Below are 20,177 nucleotides of genomic sequence, written 5' to 3'. Positions count from 1 at the left end.
TTCGCCGAGGCAGATGGAAAACCGCCTAAAAACCATCCACAGACTGGCCGGTTCACCGGACCGCGACACAAATCCGACGGGTGGATTCGTGCTGGGGACCAGGCGCTCCTTCCCGCCCGGAAAGCCGTGCGTTAAATTGCACGGCCAACCGGGCGCTTCTGGCCGTTACTGGGTTGTGTGTGCCCCTGGTTACTTGCAATTCGTCCCTGTTGCTGCACAGTGACTGCTTTTAGTATTGTTTGAGTTGCTTATGGTATTGTTCTTTGCTTGTGGTATTGGCTTTTTAGTATTTGTATCTAGCGAAATTTTTGAGTGAGCTCTCACTCTTAAGACAGTCAGAGTAATGGATCTGTGGAGACGAATTACCTTGGATTAATGTTGTGTTTAAATAATACCCTCTAGTTTCAATGTACTTTAGTATGAGTTCTAGGGACAAATATTTTCTTTTGCAGTTATCTTTGATTATTTCTTGGGCTTAAGTGTTATAATGTTTTTAAGTGTTTGCTGTTTCTATAAAAATATGGGGGGGTGGGGCAGGGGACAAATCTGCAGAAGATTTGGAACGTTTTTTTCTTTTTGAACTGCAATTTCCTTAACCTTTACTATAAAGGGAGTGGAAGGACTTGACCCATAGAGTGACCATTTCATTTCAACATATTTATTTGCATCATAGATAAATCATTAAGAGAATTACAATCATAAATCAGATAATAATTTCTTTAAGAAACGCCACTCAGGCAAACTTCACAAACTGCTTGTTATAAAACCACAAATGAATTAATGTCTTTGAAAACATTTTAAAACCTGCCACTCAGGCAAATTTTACAAAATGCTTGTCGTATGAAACTACAAGCGAATTCATCTCCTTGCAAACATTTAAAAAAAACCGCCACTCGGGTCAAGTAAATCATTTAAAATAACCAGGCAGTCAATTATTATTTCAACATATATCGAAAAGAACACCCCCCCCCCCCCCGGGCGAGATATTTGCAAACAACTTTACAAGGTTATAGACAGTTTGATCAGTAATAACCCAATTATTTCCCAATCAAATTTGACATACGCCACTAAGGCTAAATTGCACCGCACTTCAAAAAAAAAGTTTCAATTAAGACACATTCTTCTAGAAATCCCTCAAAATTCTTAAGACAAATATTTAAAACATTTAACACGGGCAACCTTGCAGAGCCACCACAAGCTTTAAAAAACTGCAGCTCGTACAATTCCTGAGGCCCGAGATTTTGAGGCCACGGCTTGGCCACGAACGGTGGAGGCGACTGAGTACTTATCTTCGAATTAAGGTGTGGACTCCGTTTGTACTTCCACCCCGTTCGGAACACCGCAATCGGAACCAAACAGCAGACGCGAGCTCAGGCGAAGTCCACCGCCCGTACGCCTGCTAGTAATTTAAAAGGGGAGGCTCTGCACTTCGGTGGACCACTGCCTTCGATCTCTGAAACATAAATCAGAAGCGACAACAGGGAACCAAACAAACCTTCCTTCACCTTAATACTCAAACTTATACAGAAAACTACTTCGATAAAATTGACAATAATAAAACTAATTTCATTCCTTTAAGCAGACCCACGTACACTAATGATGCAAACGAAACTGGATCATTAAAACCCAAGCATCACATGGAGCACCTTATGTGGTCCTGTAAGGTACCACACGGAAATCTTTAGACACAGAATATAGATCGCTCGGTAAGGCTGCGTACACGTATCAATTTTTTTTTTTTTTTTTTGACACTTGCCAGCTGAAGTAAGAACAATACTATTAAGGAGCGAAGCACACAATTAATAAGAGCCATGAAATATCACATCACAGTCCTTGCAACACTTTACTGCCTCGAGAGCAATCATCCTTACATTTCACTAGTCGTTGGTAGGACTGAATTTCTTAACTTGATGGCAGCTGCTGGATCGATGTGGCGAAGACGCCAGACGTTGCTTAGTCCGATACTAACAGCATGTTCCTTCACGGAAGCGAGCACGTGCATAACTTCACGAGGTTGGCAAGAAGCCACAGCGCCGGCCCGCTGTACGATCAAGCGCTGACTGCCGCCCGTACTCGGGCACACCGTGTTGGGGGGGGGGGGGGTTGAAATGGATCTGAGCTCTATGGGACTTAACATCTATGGTCATCAGTCCCCTAGAACTTAGAACTACTTAAACCTAACTAACCTAAGGACATCACACACATCCATGCCCGAGGCAGGAGTCGAACCTGCGACCGTAGTAGTCGCGCGGCTCCGGACTGAGCGCCTACAACCGCTAGACCACCGCGGCCGGCCCGTGCTCGCTGTCGTCTCTCCAACGTCTCGCTAATACGCGCACTTCCGCGTGCCGTGCCCAACATTGTCGTCCCTTTCCATTGTTTTTTTTTTCTTTATTGTATTTCAATTCCCCATCGGGGCGGGTTGGCAGCAGCATATGCGCTGCTCTTCAGCCGAAAGACATAGAACAAACAAATAGAAGACATTTAAAAATAACAAGGAAGAGAATATGGTGAACATAGATATAAAAAAGGGGTGACTGTAAAATGGAGATTAAAAAACTGTTTAAAAGTAGCGCACACAAAAAGCCACACACTGCGACAATTAAAAGAACACAAGGCACAGTATGACTGGAGCATAAAAAGTATCGACGGATGGCGTAGCACATAACAAACACTGACGGCGAATCTCAAGGCAGTACACAATTAAAATCACACCTCTTGACGCACAGGAGAAACAGCACTAAACACAACACTGATGTGGCACTCTGACGATGATCAAAACGGATGATCTGCCAGGCGCAAGGAGATGAGGGAGACCGGAAGAAGGGAGGGAGGGAGGGTCCCTTTCCATTCGATACTCCCGCTATATACTGAACCGGCCCAGGCTCCAAGGACAAAACTTCTGGCAGAGGGAATCGATAGTGTCGAAGCCAACGATATCCCTGGCGCCAGTCCCGCCACGGCTCAAGGTTCAAGTGATGAATTATTCTAGTTTTACGGGTTTACTACCTAAGTTGCTGTAACACTAGTATCAGGACGGTGGTTGTCAGTTTTGCTGGCTGGGCTAGTTAGCCACACTGTATGCTGACCTAGCTCCTGGTTGTCCGACTGGCCAACAAATTGTTCCCGTGTGCCTAACCAGTAGGCCGACTTGAAGACGCGAGGGGGAACCGGGCGCGGTTCCGGAATCTCATTCGGATCGCTATTCCGTGCCGAGTTGTGCTTGCTGGTTGTCGGTCTTTTGAGTTATTATGCTTATTGCGACGCTCAGTCACGGGGATCTCCTTAATTTTCTGTTCCTCGTTAAATTTGCCCTTGCTTGCCCTTCCCTTCCGGAATCCAGCCTCGAATATATGTACTGAATTGTTCCCAGTTTATCAAACGTTTAAGCCCCTACAGGCCTGCGTGCTGTCACTGTTTTTACATATTAACTACGTGTTTTGAAGCGGATCATTTACTCTGTTAAATTGTTTTTGAAGAGTTGTAACATATCTTGATCTACACTCCTGGAAATGGAAAAAAGAACACATTGACACCGGTGTGTCAGACCCACCATACTTGCTCCGGACACTGCGAGAGGGCTGTACAAGCAATGATCACACGCACGGCACAGCGGACACACCAGGAACCGCGGTGTTGGCAGCATTTGTGCACCGCCGCCGTCAGTGTCAGCCAGTTTGCCGTGGCATACGGAGCTCCATCGCAGTCTTTAACACTGGTAGCATGCCGCGACAGCGTGGACGTGAACCGTATGTGCAGTTGACGGACTTTGAGCGAGGGCGTATAGTGGGCATGCGGGAGGCCGGGTGGACGTACCGCCGAATTGCTCAACACGTGGGGCGTGAGGTCTCCACAGTACATCGATGTTGTCGCCAGTGGTCGGCGGAAGGTGCACGTGCCCGTCGACCTGGGACCGGACCGCAGCGACGCACGGATGCACGCCAAGACCGTAGGATCCTACGCAGTGCCGTAGGGGACCGCACCGCCACTTCCCAACAAATTAGGGACACTGTTGCTCCTGGGGTATCGGCGAGGACCATTCGCAACCGTCTCCATGAAGCTGGGCTACGGTCCCGCACACCGTTAGGCCGTCTTCCGCTCACGCCCCAACATCGTGCAGCCCGCCTCCAGTGGTGTCGCGACAGGCGTGAATGGAGGGACGAATGGAGACGTGTCGTCTTCAGCGATGAGAGTCGCTTCTGCCTTGGTGCCAATGATGGTCGTATGCGTGTTTGGCGCCGTGCAGGTAAGCGCCACAATCAGGACTGCATACGACCGAGGCACACAGGGCCAACACCCGGCATCATGGTGTGGGGAGCGATCTCCTACACTGGCCGTAGACCACTGGTGATCGTCGAGGGGACACTGAATAGTGCACGGTACATCCAAACCGTCATCGAACCCATCGTTCTACCATTCCTAGACCGGCAAGGGAACTTGCTGTTCCAACAGGACAATGCACGTCCGCATTTATCCCGTGCCACCCAACTTGCTCTAGAAGGTGTAAGTCAACTACCCTGGCCAGCAAGATCTCCGGATCTGTCCCCCATTGAGCATGTTTGGGACTGGATGAAGCGTCGTCTCACGCGGTCTGCACGTCCAGCACGAACGCTGGTCCAACTGAGGCGCCAGGTGGAAATGGCATGGCAAGCCGTTCCACAGGACTACATCCAGCATCTCTACGATCGCCTCCATGGGAGAATAGCAGCCTGCATTGCTGCGAAAGGTGGATATACACTGTACTAGTGCCGACATTGTGCATGCTCTGTTGCCTGTGTCTATGTGCCTGTGGTTCTGTCAGTGTGATCATGTGATGTATCTGACCCCAGGAATGTGTCAATAAAGTTTCCCCTTCCTGGGACAATGAATTCACGGTGCTCTTATTTCAATTTCCAGGAGTGTATTTCTGTCAAAGCGTTTTTTGTTGTTTTTTTTTGTCAATTTTTTTAAAAGGGAGTATTTCTAAGTCTTCTAGCGCTCTGCGGTTATTGATGTTGATCTTGTTGTATTTTTTATGTACGACAAATTTCAAAGGAAGTTTCTAAGCCCTTCTGGCGCTCTGTGATTATTGATTGTGGTTAATTGGCTTTACGCTTCACTCCGTTGTAAAGAAAAATTTTAAATGTTTCAACGAAATTAACCTAAATGTTATCAACCACAAGCGATGTCGATCTTGGGGCTTCGCCCTTCCATGAATTCCAGCCGCCACCAATGAAAGAACATTTGATTGTTGTTGCTGAGATTGTGGGGTACTCAACTTTCAAAGTGGTAGTATGGACCAAAACAAGAAAATATTTCTGGTGTTCATGGGTTCTGAAATGCATACCTTAAGAGCTGTGAGCACTTGTGCAATAGAGGAGATGTGTTTCACACAAGCGAAGATGAACAAGTGCTCATAGCGTCCGAACAACAGTGCCAGTAGGACTACATTTATTCCACTGTCAGATGTATCAGAATGATTTTAGCTTGTAACTCTCGACTCTTTCGTTTCCGGGCCGACCTTTGTCTCCACCATCCTTGAAAGTCTGTGACATCATTACGGAATCACCTTGTCTAAACAAATATTTACAGGCGCCGGCGCCGACGTCTGAAGCCCTAGAGCGTCGTAACATGACGTTCCAGGACATGATTCCCTGCGTAAAACTTGACCTGCTAAGTCATCTCTACAAACTCTATAAGTGTGTAACATGAACTGCTAAACACATTGTATCCGTGATTGTGACGTCTTCTGTACTCGCCGTTCGCTTTCATGGAACACACGATTTTTCTCGATCTTTTTCCTTTACCTTAGGTTTCTCCATTAGACCTTTGTTGTGCCTTGTAACAGTCTACGCAGCATGTACACCCTCCGGTGCAACAATGATGCAGTACTGTCTAATTTTGCGCGTTTAAATATTTCAATGTCGTGTTGTAGATGGCCTTAGTTAGTAGGACAAATCCGCTTTCTTAGTGCGTGGAACGAAGGCTTCTTTGTCTGATAGGTTAGGCGCTATCCACTCACTGAGATATGTAATTTTTTCTGCCTGCTTAATTTTTCCTGCTCGTACCTCAAGCCGTGTCGACGCTGATTTTTCTGATTGTTATAAAGTGCGTCTTCTGAAAGCAGAGCTGAAGGCCAGCCTTCGCTGCCTGTATCTGCAGTCGATTAGGTGGTTTTGCTGCAGCGCCTGTGGATTCCCGAAACATGATTACATCATCTGCAAAGGGTAGACATTCGATTGCAAGATGCATATATTTGCAGCCTAGCCTTACGCATTTTCTACACCTGAGTTGTTCATTTCTTTCGCCATTCTCGGACGATTTTATTTAAAACACAGTTGAAGAGCAGAGCCAACAGCCCGTCCCCTTGTCTCACTCCTGTGTGTGTTGCCGCTAGTGTACTTTACATACGTTCAGAATCTCTTTGGATTTTCTGCCAGATTTCGAGACCAAGTTCCGTTGTGGCAATTATTAAATGCATTTCACGTCCAAATCAGTGCTAAATTTCGAGCTTGCGGGCTTCCAAAAAAAAATTATGGTGGCCCTCAACTACGTACCCTCAGACTCAGAGTTGAAATATTACAAGTTTTGGCTGCTTTCGTTGTCTAGGGGCTGGGATAAGTAATTGACGCATTACAAGCCAAATACTGCTAAGCCTACAGTATACAATATGAATATACACATGAATCGAATGGTCGAAGGCTCCTATCACTCGGCAATTGCGAATTTTGAATGTAACATAGAAATTTAGAAATGAAAGATTGCAATTAAATAAAAATCTGCAGGTACTATTTTTAACGACTTTAAATGATGAGTACGATAGCAGAAGTACCTTTAAGAATGCTGTTTATTACTGCAAAATACTTATTGGCGTCGATGGTCCAACAATTAAATAAAATATGAATTGAATAACAGGTAAACAATAGATTCCTACTTCAAGTAATTAGTTATGAGCAACAACATAGCTCGCGAGATATTCACTGCAGAAGCAACGGAAATCTCACAAGTGCGCAAGTCGGCACTATGAAATATTTCTCTCTCCCACGACCATGTGCATACTGCTCATTACTCTTCAACTATTTCCTGCGACCGTCCGTCGCGCCTTCCCGTCCAGCACTCCCCAGTGTCCTGTGCCACCCGATGCTCCTCCCCCACCTCCATACAGTCTCTCCACTGACTTCGGCAGCCGCCTACCATAGTAACGAGTGCTGTGGTTGGCTAGAGCACTCCCGCCATTTCTCCAAGCCAATGCACACCCACAAACATATTGAAATACATACGAAATACTGGATTTACATTTAAATAACTTGAAATTATATAAATATTCCTACAGGTGGACCATAATCACGCTCAAACACACATTATTAAATACATAAACAGATTAAATAAACATGTATCAAAGGAACAGAAACAAAAGTAGGCCAGTAGCCTAATGCCTCTATGCTTTATAAAACACAGTAAATATTCGGCCAATTTCTTCATGTGTAGTAAATATCGGATATGAACAAATACATAGATGAAGAAATATATTTATAAGCATGCTGCTAGCGGTTTTTTCGTGTAACTGTGGAGTACTTATGGCCTAACGCAATCCATAGCAATCGGCCACTTTGGCCTCCAATAACTCATGTGCTATTCAGGTTACATGCCTGTAATTCATACCAATTTAGGTTTACACTAATAGCTTTCGACAAAATTGGATGAACCGTTTAGATTTTGGAAATTCGTTGCTGGGTGTTACTTGTACAATTTACAGTCAGATACTAAACCTTAAACTAATAAAGATATTGAAAATCTGATTACACCATCAGAATCGTCGTGCAAATAATGGTAATGTACATGTTTCTTTTTGTTGTATCATTATTCCTCTGGCCATTATTAATTTCTACATGAACTGTGAAATGTCACTATTAAGGTTTCACAAAGTCCGCCATCTCTGGCACACCTGACATACAAATCTCCTTCATCGACACACAGCACAGTCCTCGACACAGTGTCAACATGGAATTCCCAGCCACGCGGTCTGCCTGGACCACGCGCTGGGGCTGCCCCTCTTGCTCCGCCTAACGTTCGGCACCACCCAGTTGCTGACAAGTCTCGGCTTGCCGAGCGACCTGTGCAGCCACCCCAACTTCGAACTTAGAATATTTTCAGGGCATCACAACTTGCCCGTTACCTCACAACCTTCAGTAAAACACCGTCAAGCTTGGAGATTTTACGTCCTTTTATATTTGTCATGCTTTTTTAGTTGCTTCTGCAACAGTCTTCTGAGCTGTTTTGTGTACCATGCCGGATGAAAAATATCTCTCAATGATTTATATGGATCGTGACCGGGCCAAATATCTCACGAAATAACCGTGAAACGAAAAAACTACATAGAACGAAACTTGTCTAGCTTGAAGGGGGAAACCAGATGGCGCTATCGTTGGCCCGCTAGATGGCGCTGCCGTAGGTCAAACGGACATCAACTGCATTTTTTTAAAATGGAAACCCTCATTTTTATTACGTATTCGAGTAGTACGTAAAGAAATATGAATGTTTTAGTTGGACCACTTTTTTCGTTTGTGATAAATGGCACTGTAATAGTCACAAACATATGGCTCACAATTTTAGACGAACAGTTGGTAACAGGTAGGTTTTTTAAATTAAAATACTGAATGTAGGTATTTTTGAACATTTTATTTCGGTTGTTCCAATGTGATACATGTTCCTTTGTGAACTTATCATTTCTGACAACGCATGCTGTTACAGCGTGATTACCTTTAATAACCACATTAATGCAATAAATGCTCAAAATGATGTCCGTCAATCTCAATTCATTTGTGAATACGTGTAACGACATTCCCGTCAACAGCGAGTAGTTCTGCTTCCGTAATGTTCGCACACCCATTGACAATGCGCTGACGCATGTTGTCAGGCGTTGTCGGTGGATCACGATAGCAAATATCCTTCAACTTTCCCCCCAGAATGAAATCCGGGGACGTCAGATCCGGTGGACGTGCGGTCCACGGTATGATGCTTCGACGACCAATCCACCTGTCATGAAATATGCTATTCAATACTGCTTCAACCGCACGCGAGCTGTGCCGGATATTCATCATGTTGGAAGTACATCGCCATTCTGTCAGGCAGTGAAACATGTTGTAGTAACATCGGTAGAACATTGCGTAGGAAATCAGCATACATTGCATCATTTAGATTTCCATCGATAAAATGGGTCCAATTATCCTTCCTCCCATAATGCCGCACCATACATTAACCCGCCAATGTCGCTGATGTTCCACTTGTCGCAGCCATCGTGGATTTTCCGTTGCCCAATAGTGCATATTATGCCGGTTTACGTTACCGCTGTTGGTGAATGACGCTTCGTCGCTAAATAGAACGCGTGCAAAAAATCTGCCATCGTCCCGTAATTTCTCTTGTGCCCAGTGGCAGAACTGTACACGACGTTCAAAGTCGTCGCCATGCAGTTCCTGGTGCATAGAAATATGATACGGGTGCAATCGATATTGATGTAGCATTCTCAACACCGACGTTTTTTAGATTCCCGATTCTCGCGCAGTTTGTCTGCTACTGATGTGCGGATTAGCCGCGACAGCAGCTAGAAAATATACTTGGGCGTCATCATTTGTTGCAGATCGTGGTTGACGTTTCACATGTGGCTGAACACTTCCTGTTTTTTTAAATAACGCAAGTCTCCGGCGAACGGTCCGGACACTTGTTTGATGTCGTCCAGGATACCGAGCAGCATACATAGCACACTCCCGTTGGGCATTTTGATTACAATAGCCATACATTAACACGATATCGACCTTTTCCGAAATTGGTAAACGGTACATTTTAACACCGGTAATGTATCACGCCGGCCGCGGTGGTCTAGCGGCTCTGGCGCTGCAGTCCGGCACTGCGGGACTGCTACGGTCGCAGGTTCGAATCCTGCCTCGGGCATGGGTGTGTGTGGTGTCCTTAGGTTAGTTAGGTTTAAGTAGTTCTAAGTTCTAGGGGACTTATGACCTAAGATGTTGAGTCCCATAGTGCTCAGATCCATTTGAACCCCTCCTCGGTAATGTATCACGAAGCAAATACCGTCCGCACAGGCGAAAAGTTACGTGATACCACGTACTGATACGTTTGTGACTACAGCGCTATCTATCACAAAGCGATAAAAGTGGTCCAACTAAAACATTCATATTTCTTTACGTAATACACGAATATGTAACAAAAAATGCGGGATCCTATTTTTAAAAAAAGCAGTTGATATCCGTTTGACCTATAGCAGCGCCATCTAGCGGGCCAACGATAGCGCCATCTGGTTTCCCCCTTCAAGCTAGACGAGTTTCGTTCTTTGTAGTTTTTTCGTTCGATGCTTATTTCGTGAGATATTTGGCCCGGTCACTATCGATGGACCACACTGTATATACGATACGCTCGGGTACTGATAGTTGAAATTTTTTCAATCTTCCAGTACAGTAGTAGATCCACCACAACTTTGGAAGCTGGCTAGAACAGTCATCGAATCAGTTCACTCACGTACGCCTGTTCTGCACATGGTATGTTCAACACAGCACTACAAGGGGACAAATACAGGGTTATTACAAATGACTGAAGCGATTTCACAGCTGTACAATAACTTTATTATTTGAGATATTTTCACAAAGCTTTGCACACACATACAAAAACTCAAAAAGTTTTTTTAGGCATTCACAAATGTTCGATATGTGCCCCTTTAGTGATTCGGCAGACATCAAGCCGATAATCAAGTTCCTGCCACACTCGGCGCAGCATGTCCCCATCAATGAGTTCGAAAGCATCGTTGATGCGAGCTCGCAGTTCTGGCACGTTTCTTGGTATTGGAGGTTTAAACACTGAATCTTTCACATAACCCCGCAGAAAGAAATCGCATGGGGTTAAGTCGGGAGAGCGTGGAGGCCATGACATGAATTGCTGATCATGATCTCCAACACGACCGATCCATCCGTTTTCCAATCCCCTGTTTAAGAAATGCCGAACATCATGATTGAAGTGCGGTGGAGCACCATCCTGTCGAAAGATGAAGTCGGCGCTGTCGGTCTCCAGTAGTGGCATGAGCCAATTTTCCAGCATGTCCAGATACACGTGTCCTGTAACGTTTTTTTCGCAGAAGAAAAAGGGACGGTAAACTTTAAACCGTGAGATTGCACAATACACGTTAACTTTTGGTGAATTGCGAATTTGCTGCACGAATGCGTGAGGATTCTCTACCGCCCAGATTCGCACATTGTGTCTGTTCACTTCACCATTAAGAAAAAATGTTGCTTCATCACTGAAAACAAGTTTCGCACTGAACGCATCCTCTTCCATGAGCTGTTGCAACCGCGCCGAAAATTCAAAGCGTTTGACTTTGTCATCGGGTGTCAGGGCTTGTAGCAATTGTAAACGGTAAGGCTTCTCCTTTAGCCTTTTCCGTAAGATTTTCCAAACCGTCGGCTGTGGTACGTTTAGCTCCCTGCTTGCTTTATTCGTCGACTTCCGCGGGCTACGCGTGAAACTTGCCCGCACGCGTTCAACCGTTTCTTCGCTCACTGCAGGCCGACCCGTTGATTTCCCCTTACAGAGGCATCCAGAAGCTTTAAACTGCGCATACCATCGCCGAATGGAGATAGCAGTTGGTGGATCTTTGTTGAACTTCGTCCTGAAGTGTCGTTCCACTGTTATGACTGACTGATGTGAGTGCATTTCAAGCACGAAATACGCTTTCTCGGCTCCTGTCTCCATTTTGTCTCACTATGCTCTCGAGGGCTCTGGCGGCAGAAACCTGAAGTGCGGCTTCAGCCGAACAAAACTTTATGAGTTTTTCTACGTATCTGTAGTGTGTCGTGACCATATGTCAATGAATGGAGCTACAGTGAATTTATGAAATCGCTTCAATCACTTGTAATAGCCCTGTACGTTTCAACATACGGGGAAACCGCCGCTACAGCGTAGCGAGCGGTTCCTCACACCGTCGTACGCATTTCGTGCCCTTCCTTCCGCCCGCGCACACACCGGCGAGGCTGCGGAGCTGGCTGGCAGGGAGGCACGCACAGTGTTGCAGTGTCGATGCAGCGATATTCCGGCTGAATTGCGATGACATTAAGCCAGTGCACGTGAGCCGAGGCGGGCCGCGCCCGCAGGAAATGGAGCGCGAGCCCGCCGGGCGGCCGATAGCGGGCGCCACAGGATGGGGCTGGGACAGGACAGGACAGGATAGCCGCCATTGTCCCGCCGGGACGCCGCCTAATAACGCCGGCCGATACGTTAAGTGGGCTGACGGACGCGCCGCGCCTCCATCAGGCCTATTACAAAAGCATTTGCCGTCCGGCGGCCCGCAGTGCAGGCTGCCATTGAGCGCTTTATTTGCTCCACTTCATCAAGGAACTGCGCGAACGCCATTCCCAAATGCAGCAACGAGCAGCGTACCTGCACGTTACGTCACATACAATTTAACCCGCTAAGGACAGAAACGTACGAGGGCAGTTCAATAAGTAATGCAACACATTTTTTTTCTCGGCCAATTTTGGTTGAAAAAACCGGAAATTTCTTGTGGAATATTTTCAAACATTCCCGCTTCGTCTGGTATAGTTTCATTGACTTCCGACAGGTGGCAGCGCTGTACGGAGCTGTTAAAATGGCGTCTGTAACGGATGTGCGTTGCAAACAACGGGCAGTGATCGAGTTTCTTTTGGCGGAAAACCAGGGCATCTCAGATATTCATAGGCGCTTGCAGAATGTCTACGGTGATCTGGAAGTGGACAAAAGCACGGTGAGTCGTTGGGCAAAGCGTGTGTCATCATCGCCGCAAGGTCAAACAAGACTGTCTGATCTCCCGCGTGCGGGCCGGCCGTGCACAGCTGTGACTCCTGCAATGGTGGAGCATGCGAACACACTCGTTCGAGATGATCGACGGATCACCATCAAACTCAGTGCTCAACTTGACATCTCTGTTGGTAGTGCTGTCACAATTGTTCACCAGTTGGGATATTCAAAGGTTTGTTCCCGCTGGGTCCCTCGTTGTCTAACCGAACACCATAAAGAGCAAAGGAGAACCATTTGTGCGGAATTGCTTGCTCGTCAAGTGGCTTAGGGTGACAATTTCTTGTCAAAGATTGTTACAGGCGGTGAAACATGGGTTCATCACTTCGAACCTGAAACAAAACGGCAATCAATGGAGTGGCGCCACACCCACTCCCCTACCGAGAAAAAGTTTCAAGCCATACCCTCAGCCGGTAAAGTCATGGTTACAGTCTTCTGGGACGCTGAAGAGGTTATTCTGTTCGATGTCCTTCCCCATGGTCAAACGATCAACTCTGAAGTGTATTGTGCTACTCTTCAGAAACTGAAGAAACGACTTCAGCGTGTTCGTAGGCACAAAAATCTGAACGAACTTCTCCTTCTTCATGACAACGCAAGACCTCACACAAGTCTTCGCACCTGAGAGGAGCTCACAAAACTTCAGTGGACTGTTCTTCCTCATGCACCCTACAGCCCCGATCTCGCACCGTCGGATTTCCATATGTTTGGCCCAATGAAGGACGCAATCCGTGGGAGGCACTACGTGGATGATGAAGAAGTAGTGTTGTGTAGCTAAAAGATTGGGGAATAACCTGGTGTATTTCAATGCTGAATAAAACAACCCCTGTTTCAGAAAAAAAATGTGTTGCATTACTTATTGAACTGCCCTCGTACAAATGAAATATGCTGCAGGGTCAATGTCTTTAGCAAAAAGTAAAGTAAATATCCTTTGATGGAAAGACATGTCGTCTCTTTGTAATACACACATCAAAATAAGTTTTGCATCATTCCTGTTCCCAAAAGTCCTGAAGATAGACATTGACTGTGGATACTGTAGCACAGACACAGTCCCTTTGACTCTTCAGAGATGTCACTAAACGCGCCCAAAGATGTAAACAACCATGCATGATCAGCGCCTATTAGAAGGCGGGGGTTCCAGTCAGTCCACCAGGAAGGATGTACGTACACGGCTCGTGTTGTCTGTAGTTCAACCGTGCCTAGACGGTCAATACCGCGTCTGTATTGTTACTTTGCGCCAGGAAAGGCTCTCAACAAGAAAAAAGAGTCCAGGCATCTCGGATTGAACCAAAGTGATGTTGTCGAACATGAGGAGATACAGAGAGACAGGAACTGTTGATGACATGTCTCGCTCAGGACGCCCAAGGGCTACTACTGCACTGGATGACCGCTACCTACGGATTATGTCTCGGAGGAACCCTGACAAAAGCGCCACCATAAAGAACAATGCTTTTCGTGCGGCCAAAGGACGTCCTGTTACGACTCATACTGTGCGCAATAGCCTGCATGATGCGCAACTTCGCTACTGACATCCATGGCGAGGTCCATCTTTGCAACTACGAAACCATGCAGCGCGGTACAGATGGGCCCAACAATATGCCGAATGGACCGCTCAAGATTGGCATCACGTTCTCTTCACCGATGAGTGTCGCATATGCCTTCAATCAGACAATAGTCGGAGACGTGTTTGGAGGCAACCTGGCCCGGCTAAATGCCTTAGACCCACTGTCCAGCGAGTGCAGCAAGGTGAATGTTCCCTGCTGTTTTGGGGTGGCATTATGTGGGGCCGACGTACGCCGCTGGTGGTCATGGAAGTGCCGTAACGGTTGTACGATACGTGAATGCCATCCGCCGACCGATAGTGCAACCATATCGGCAGCATATTGGCGAGGCGTTCGTCTTCATGGACGACAATTCGCGCCCCCGTCGTGCATATCTTGTGAATTACTTCCTTCAGGATAACGGCATCGCTCGGTTACAATGGCCAGCATGCTTACCAGACATGAACCCCATCGAACATGCCTGGTATAGATTGAAAAGGGCTGTTTATGGACGACATGACCCACCAACCACTGTGAGGGATCTACGCCGAATCGCCGTTGAGGAGTGAGACAATCTGGACCAACAGTACCTTGATGAACCCCCTTTCACTTTGCGGATGGTTCTACATGTCGAAACGTGGTTTTTGCAACATTCACTGCTTGCAACTGCCTGTGTCCGTGGTGCGCTGTACTTTTCGAGCCGCCATTCACATCGGCGTTTATCTAGACGACGTTCGACCTAGTGTAGCACGAATCTACAACGGTCGAACCCCGTGCCCACTGTAATCGTAGTTGGCGATGTTGTTCGGTCAACATGTGAACACCTGGCGGTGGTCGATTGCGGAGCTCCATGTTCAACAATGTACGGTGCACGGTGAGCTCCGAAACATTTGCCCGTGCACCAGCATCGTGTTCTTTCGGCGGAGCTGCCACAGATCACGTTACAGAGCAGACAAGCCTCCGAACCCCACGTTCTGTGAATAGTCGTGGACGTCCAACCACGTAGCGGCCAGTGGTCGTTTCACTATCTTCGTTCCTCGTTTCGTAGCTGCTCACGAAAGTAACACGCGAATATTCGACCAACTTCGCTGTTTCCGAGATCTCGTTCACAGGCTTTGCGTAATAATACGAGGTGCATTCAAGTTCTAAGGCCTCCGATTTTTTTTTTTTTCTAATTAACTACTCACCCGAAATCGATGAAACTGGCGTTACTTCTCGACGTAATCGCCCTGCAGACGTACACATTTTTCACAACGCTGACGCCATGATTCCATTGGCAGCGGCGAAGGCTTCTTTAGGAGTCTGTTTTGACCACTGGAAAATCGCTGAGGCAATAGCAGCACGGCTGGTGAATGTGCGGCCACGGAGAGTGTCTTTCATTGTTGGAAAAAGCCAAAAGTTACTAGGAGCCAGGTCAGGTGAGTAGGGAGCATGAGGAATCACTTCAAAGTTCTTATCACGAAGAAACTGTTGCGCTCGATGTGCGGGTGCGTTGTCTTGGTGATACAACACACGCGCAGCCCTTCCCGGACGTTTTTGTTGCTGTGCAGGAAGGAATTTGTTCTTCAAAACATTTTCGTAGGATGCACCTGTTACCGTAGTGCCCTTTGGAACGCAATGGGTAAGGATTACGCCATCGCTGTCCCAGAACATGGACACCACCATTTTTTCAGCACTGGCGGTTACCCGAAATTTTTTTGGTGGCGGTGAATCTGTGTGCTTCCATTGAGCTGACTGGTGCTTTGTTTCTGGATTGAAAAATGGCATCCACGTCTCATCCATTGTCACAACCGACGAAAAGAAAGTCCAATTCATGCTGTCGTTCCGCGTCAACATTGCTTGGCAACATGCCACACGAGCAGTCGTGTGGTCGTCCGTCAGCATTCGTGGCACCCACCTGGATGACACTTTTCGCATTTTCAGGTCGTCATGCAGGATTGTGTGCACAGAACCGACAGAAATGCCAACTCTGGAGGCGATCTGTTCAACAGTCATTCGGCGATCCCCCAAAACAATTCCCTCCACTTTCTCGATCGTGTCGTCAGACCGGCTTGTGCGAGCCCGAGGTTGTTTTGGTTTGTTGTCACACGATGTTCTGCCTTCATTAAACTGTCGCACCCACGAATGCACTTTTGACACATCCATAACTCCATCACCACATGTCTCCTTCAACTGTCGATGAATTTCAGTTGGTTTCACACCACGCAAATTCAGAAAACGAATGATTGCACGCTGTTCAAGTAAGGAAAACGACGCCATTTTAAGTATTTAAAACAGTTCTCATTCTCGCCGCTTGCGGTAAAATTCCATCTGCCGTACGGTGCTGCCATCTCTGGGACGTATTGACAATGAACGCGGCTTCATTTTAAAACAATGTGCATGTTTCTATCTCTTTCCAGTCCGGAGAAAAAAAATCGGAGGCCTTAGAACTTGAATGCACCTCGTAATAGTCCGCCGTTTGCCATAGTCGCTTATGTCAATGGACTTCCCCATTGCTGGCCGTATCTTCGCAAGGGTCATCCCCGTCCATGTCTGTTCAGGTTACATACTTTGTTAGTGCCTCACGTGTTAGCAAAGTCACCAGCGGGCATGCAACGTCGCGATGTTTTGTCTTAACAGTGTACAAGTAACAACACAAGAGTGCATACTAAGAACAAGCCTTTTCACTCATTTTCAGTTCGAGAGTAATAATTAGAGGAATCAAATGACAAGAGTAGAATAGAAATACAATAAGCTGATCTCACAGAGAGCAACAATAATTAGAACGGAATTTGTGCCACAATACATCCATACATTTTAAGGGGTGATTAATAATGACGTTTCAAAAATCAGGCCATAGGTTCCTTCCTTTAAAACAAGAACTGTCTTGCTTGCTGACCGTCCACTTGATCCACTGCACACCTTCCTAGTGGTGCAACACGATTATACTTCGTTCAGCATAAGAATAAACCGATGTAAATAAATACGAGCGTGGTGATTGGTCAGCAGCCAGCACTCCGTACACTGGTGTAGTGCCGCTCTTGAAAGAAGGTCCAACTTATGTATCCGATATCGTATTACTATGTCATTGTAAGTGAATCCTTAAGACTTCCTGATGTATTAACGTTTTACTTAATAATTCTTTGCTACGTAATTTTTATTTCAAAAATTGTGTACAGTCACCGTAAACGAGACTTGTGCTCGGATTGTCTAGCTGTTAATACGTACTGTGAAAATGGAAGACACTGCTTCCTGCTTCATAGTGAAACACTCGTGCGGAGCGCCATTAATGGCGAGATACAAGTTGTTCTTAATGTCTTTCACAACATTACAGAGAAAAATCGAGAAATACTACGTAATAAATAGTAAGTGATTTTCAAATTATAAGCGTGACGTAATCGGTAGTGTCGCAGACTGATAATGATATATGTTTTGGCGCGATCGTTTGATTCTCATTGTGCTCTTTTTTTTCGGTTTAAATATGTAGATCATTTAAATTTGAAATTCATGAAGTATATGTTAATTAACTCATACTACACCATCAGTTTTCAAGAAAAATTCTCGTCTTCTAATTTCTAATTACATATCGCTGGCAAAATTCTGATTTTCATTGCAAATATAAATTCTGAAGTATCGATATCTTATAGAAGATTGGTAAAGATTGCTGAAGAAAACATTGCACAATCAAATGTTTTGGAGAAAAATGAAAAATCAAATCCTCTTCATTTGGATATGCACATCGTTTCTTAGGTGGTCTCTCAAGAGACAGAGTGATAACCGTTGTAGAAACATGGAAAACAATCATTTTCACGGCGTCGGCTCACTGTACAAATGCTGTATTTTTACAGTTGTCACCGTAACACTGCTCTCTGAACGGAATAGAATTCACCTGGAGCCAAGTTAAGAGATTTGTCGCGAGAAATATAAAGACATTTAAGGTGCCAAACTTTGTACTGGAACTAAAGCACGAAGCGCTGTGAGACATCACTGCCGAAGGATGGCGAGACGCAGAACAGCACAACATAAAAGAGGGGGAGGAAATGTAAGACTTCTTTGTGGCTTGGGATTCTGTTACCGATCGCCTCGTTATCAACGTAGCAGTACTGAAATGTATTTCTCGGAGTCAGAGTTCAGAGGTTATCAGACGACTGACTTTATTTAGTAGCTTCTGTGGCTTCAGTATTTAACTGCATGGGAAATCAGTAGCGCCCTTTAAGGGGAGCCGGAGGTGGTCAAATAAAAAATTATTTTTTTTTTTGCTACCGAAAATTAATTGGAACATTCCTCTTTAATGTAAACGTTGAATTATTGTTCTACTCGCCCTAGGAGTGGAGTTATTACCATTTTCCCCCACGCCTGCAGAGGAAATGGGCGGCCGCTGAATGCATCTAACACCCTCTCGTGACTTCCTGGCGAACTGCTTGGGATTTTCTCGGCCTGTTACGCATACAGCGCCTTATGTTACGCATACAGCGAGTGTGCAAGGGTTGGCTACATTGTTTTCTGTGACAAATGAAGCGCTAAGAGCGCGGAACATCGTCTCTTTGCTGTTTACCGTTTCGAATTAGTTCAGTGTTGCGCCTGTTTTTGGTAGTATTATACTTCTTATGTAAAGCGTTGTTCTGGTTACGATGACACGTTTTAGTAACCGTGTATATAAGAAGAGGAAGAACGCAGGGAAAAGAAAATTAACACTAATACCAAGTTGCGATACTAAAATTACTGAAACAGTGCGTTCTTCTGCTAAGCAACACATGGCCGGCCATAGCCTTGTGACATCTTCTAGCAAGAAGCTGACTGATGGAAGTGACAGATTTCGTGAATATGTTAGTGATACTGTACGAGCACTAAGAAATATTGACAGAGAAAGGATAAGAGGAGCAGAAAGAAGAGAAAGGCATATGAAGTATGATGGAACAACAGACCAGAAAATAAGACAGAAGAGGAAGCTTTTGGAGGATGAAGAAGAAGACCCTGATAATCCACCCTATAGTGCAGGAATGTATTGAGAAACTTTGATAGCCATTTCCCGTAAATTAGAATTTTTCGAAGATAAGGAACATTTTCTCCAAATCCACTCAAGCTAGAGAGATGAAATTTTTATACAGCAGTCCTAGTGGTCAAACTTACATTGTAACACAGCCATTTGGCAATATCTTCAGTAGTTTCATTTCAGTTTAATTATAAAGCAATTATTTGCAAAAAAATTTGGGTCATTAATAAAAAATATAATTGGAAGGAAACTAGAAAAGATACTCCAAAATCCCTCTGCCATAACTGCAATATTAAACCACTCTATATGTAAAAAAAATTCAAATTTTTCTATTTGGTAGTTTATTCATAAATGTTCCTCAAACTTAGTGATTTTGACATGGGCAGCACAGGCACCTCCGGCTCCCCTTAACGCTACTCATAGCTCACGCAGAGAATTTGTTAAAGTCAGAAATTTTCATCACTCATGTTTTTAGTCACAATACTATGTTAGCTAAGATCGAGGACATATTAATTTCTCCGTCAGGTTGTAACACGCCTGGGAGTACATTTGGGGGTGGGGAGTGCCCCTTAAACTGTTTGTCGTTTCTGAACCGTGCGCCCTGTCCACTCCACGTACCTGATAAACCCGCAGCGGTCGTACGGTTCTGTCCCACACTGCTGCTGGCTTGACTGAAATTATTTATCGAAATAGGCTATGCAAGCGGGTTAGGGGAGCCACTCAATGTTAAAACACAACACTGTCCTACATCTAGTATGAACAACTATATTCTGAGACGATATGGAAATCATTGGTTGCAATGTTTACACTATAAATCGTAAACGTTTATCCCAACTGACAGTCTTGATGATTATCTG

The sequence above is a fragment of the Schistocerca cancellata genome, chromosome 3 (assembly GCF_023864275.1).
Source record: "Schistocerca cancellata isolate TAMUIC-IGC-003103 chromosome 3, iqSchCanc2.1, whole genome shotgun sequence".
NCBI lineage: Eukaryota > Metazoa > Arthropoda > Insecta > Orthoptera > Acrididae > Schistocerca > Schistocerca cancellata.
Note: the sequence above shows the minus strand (reverse complement) of the source record.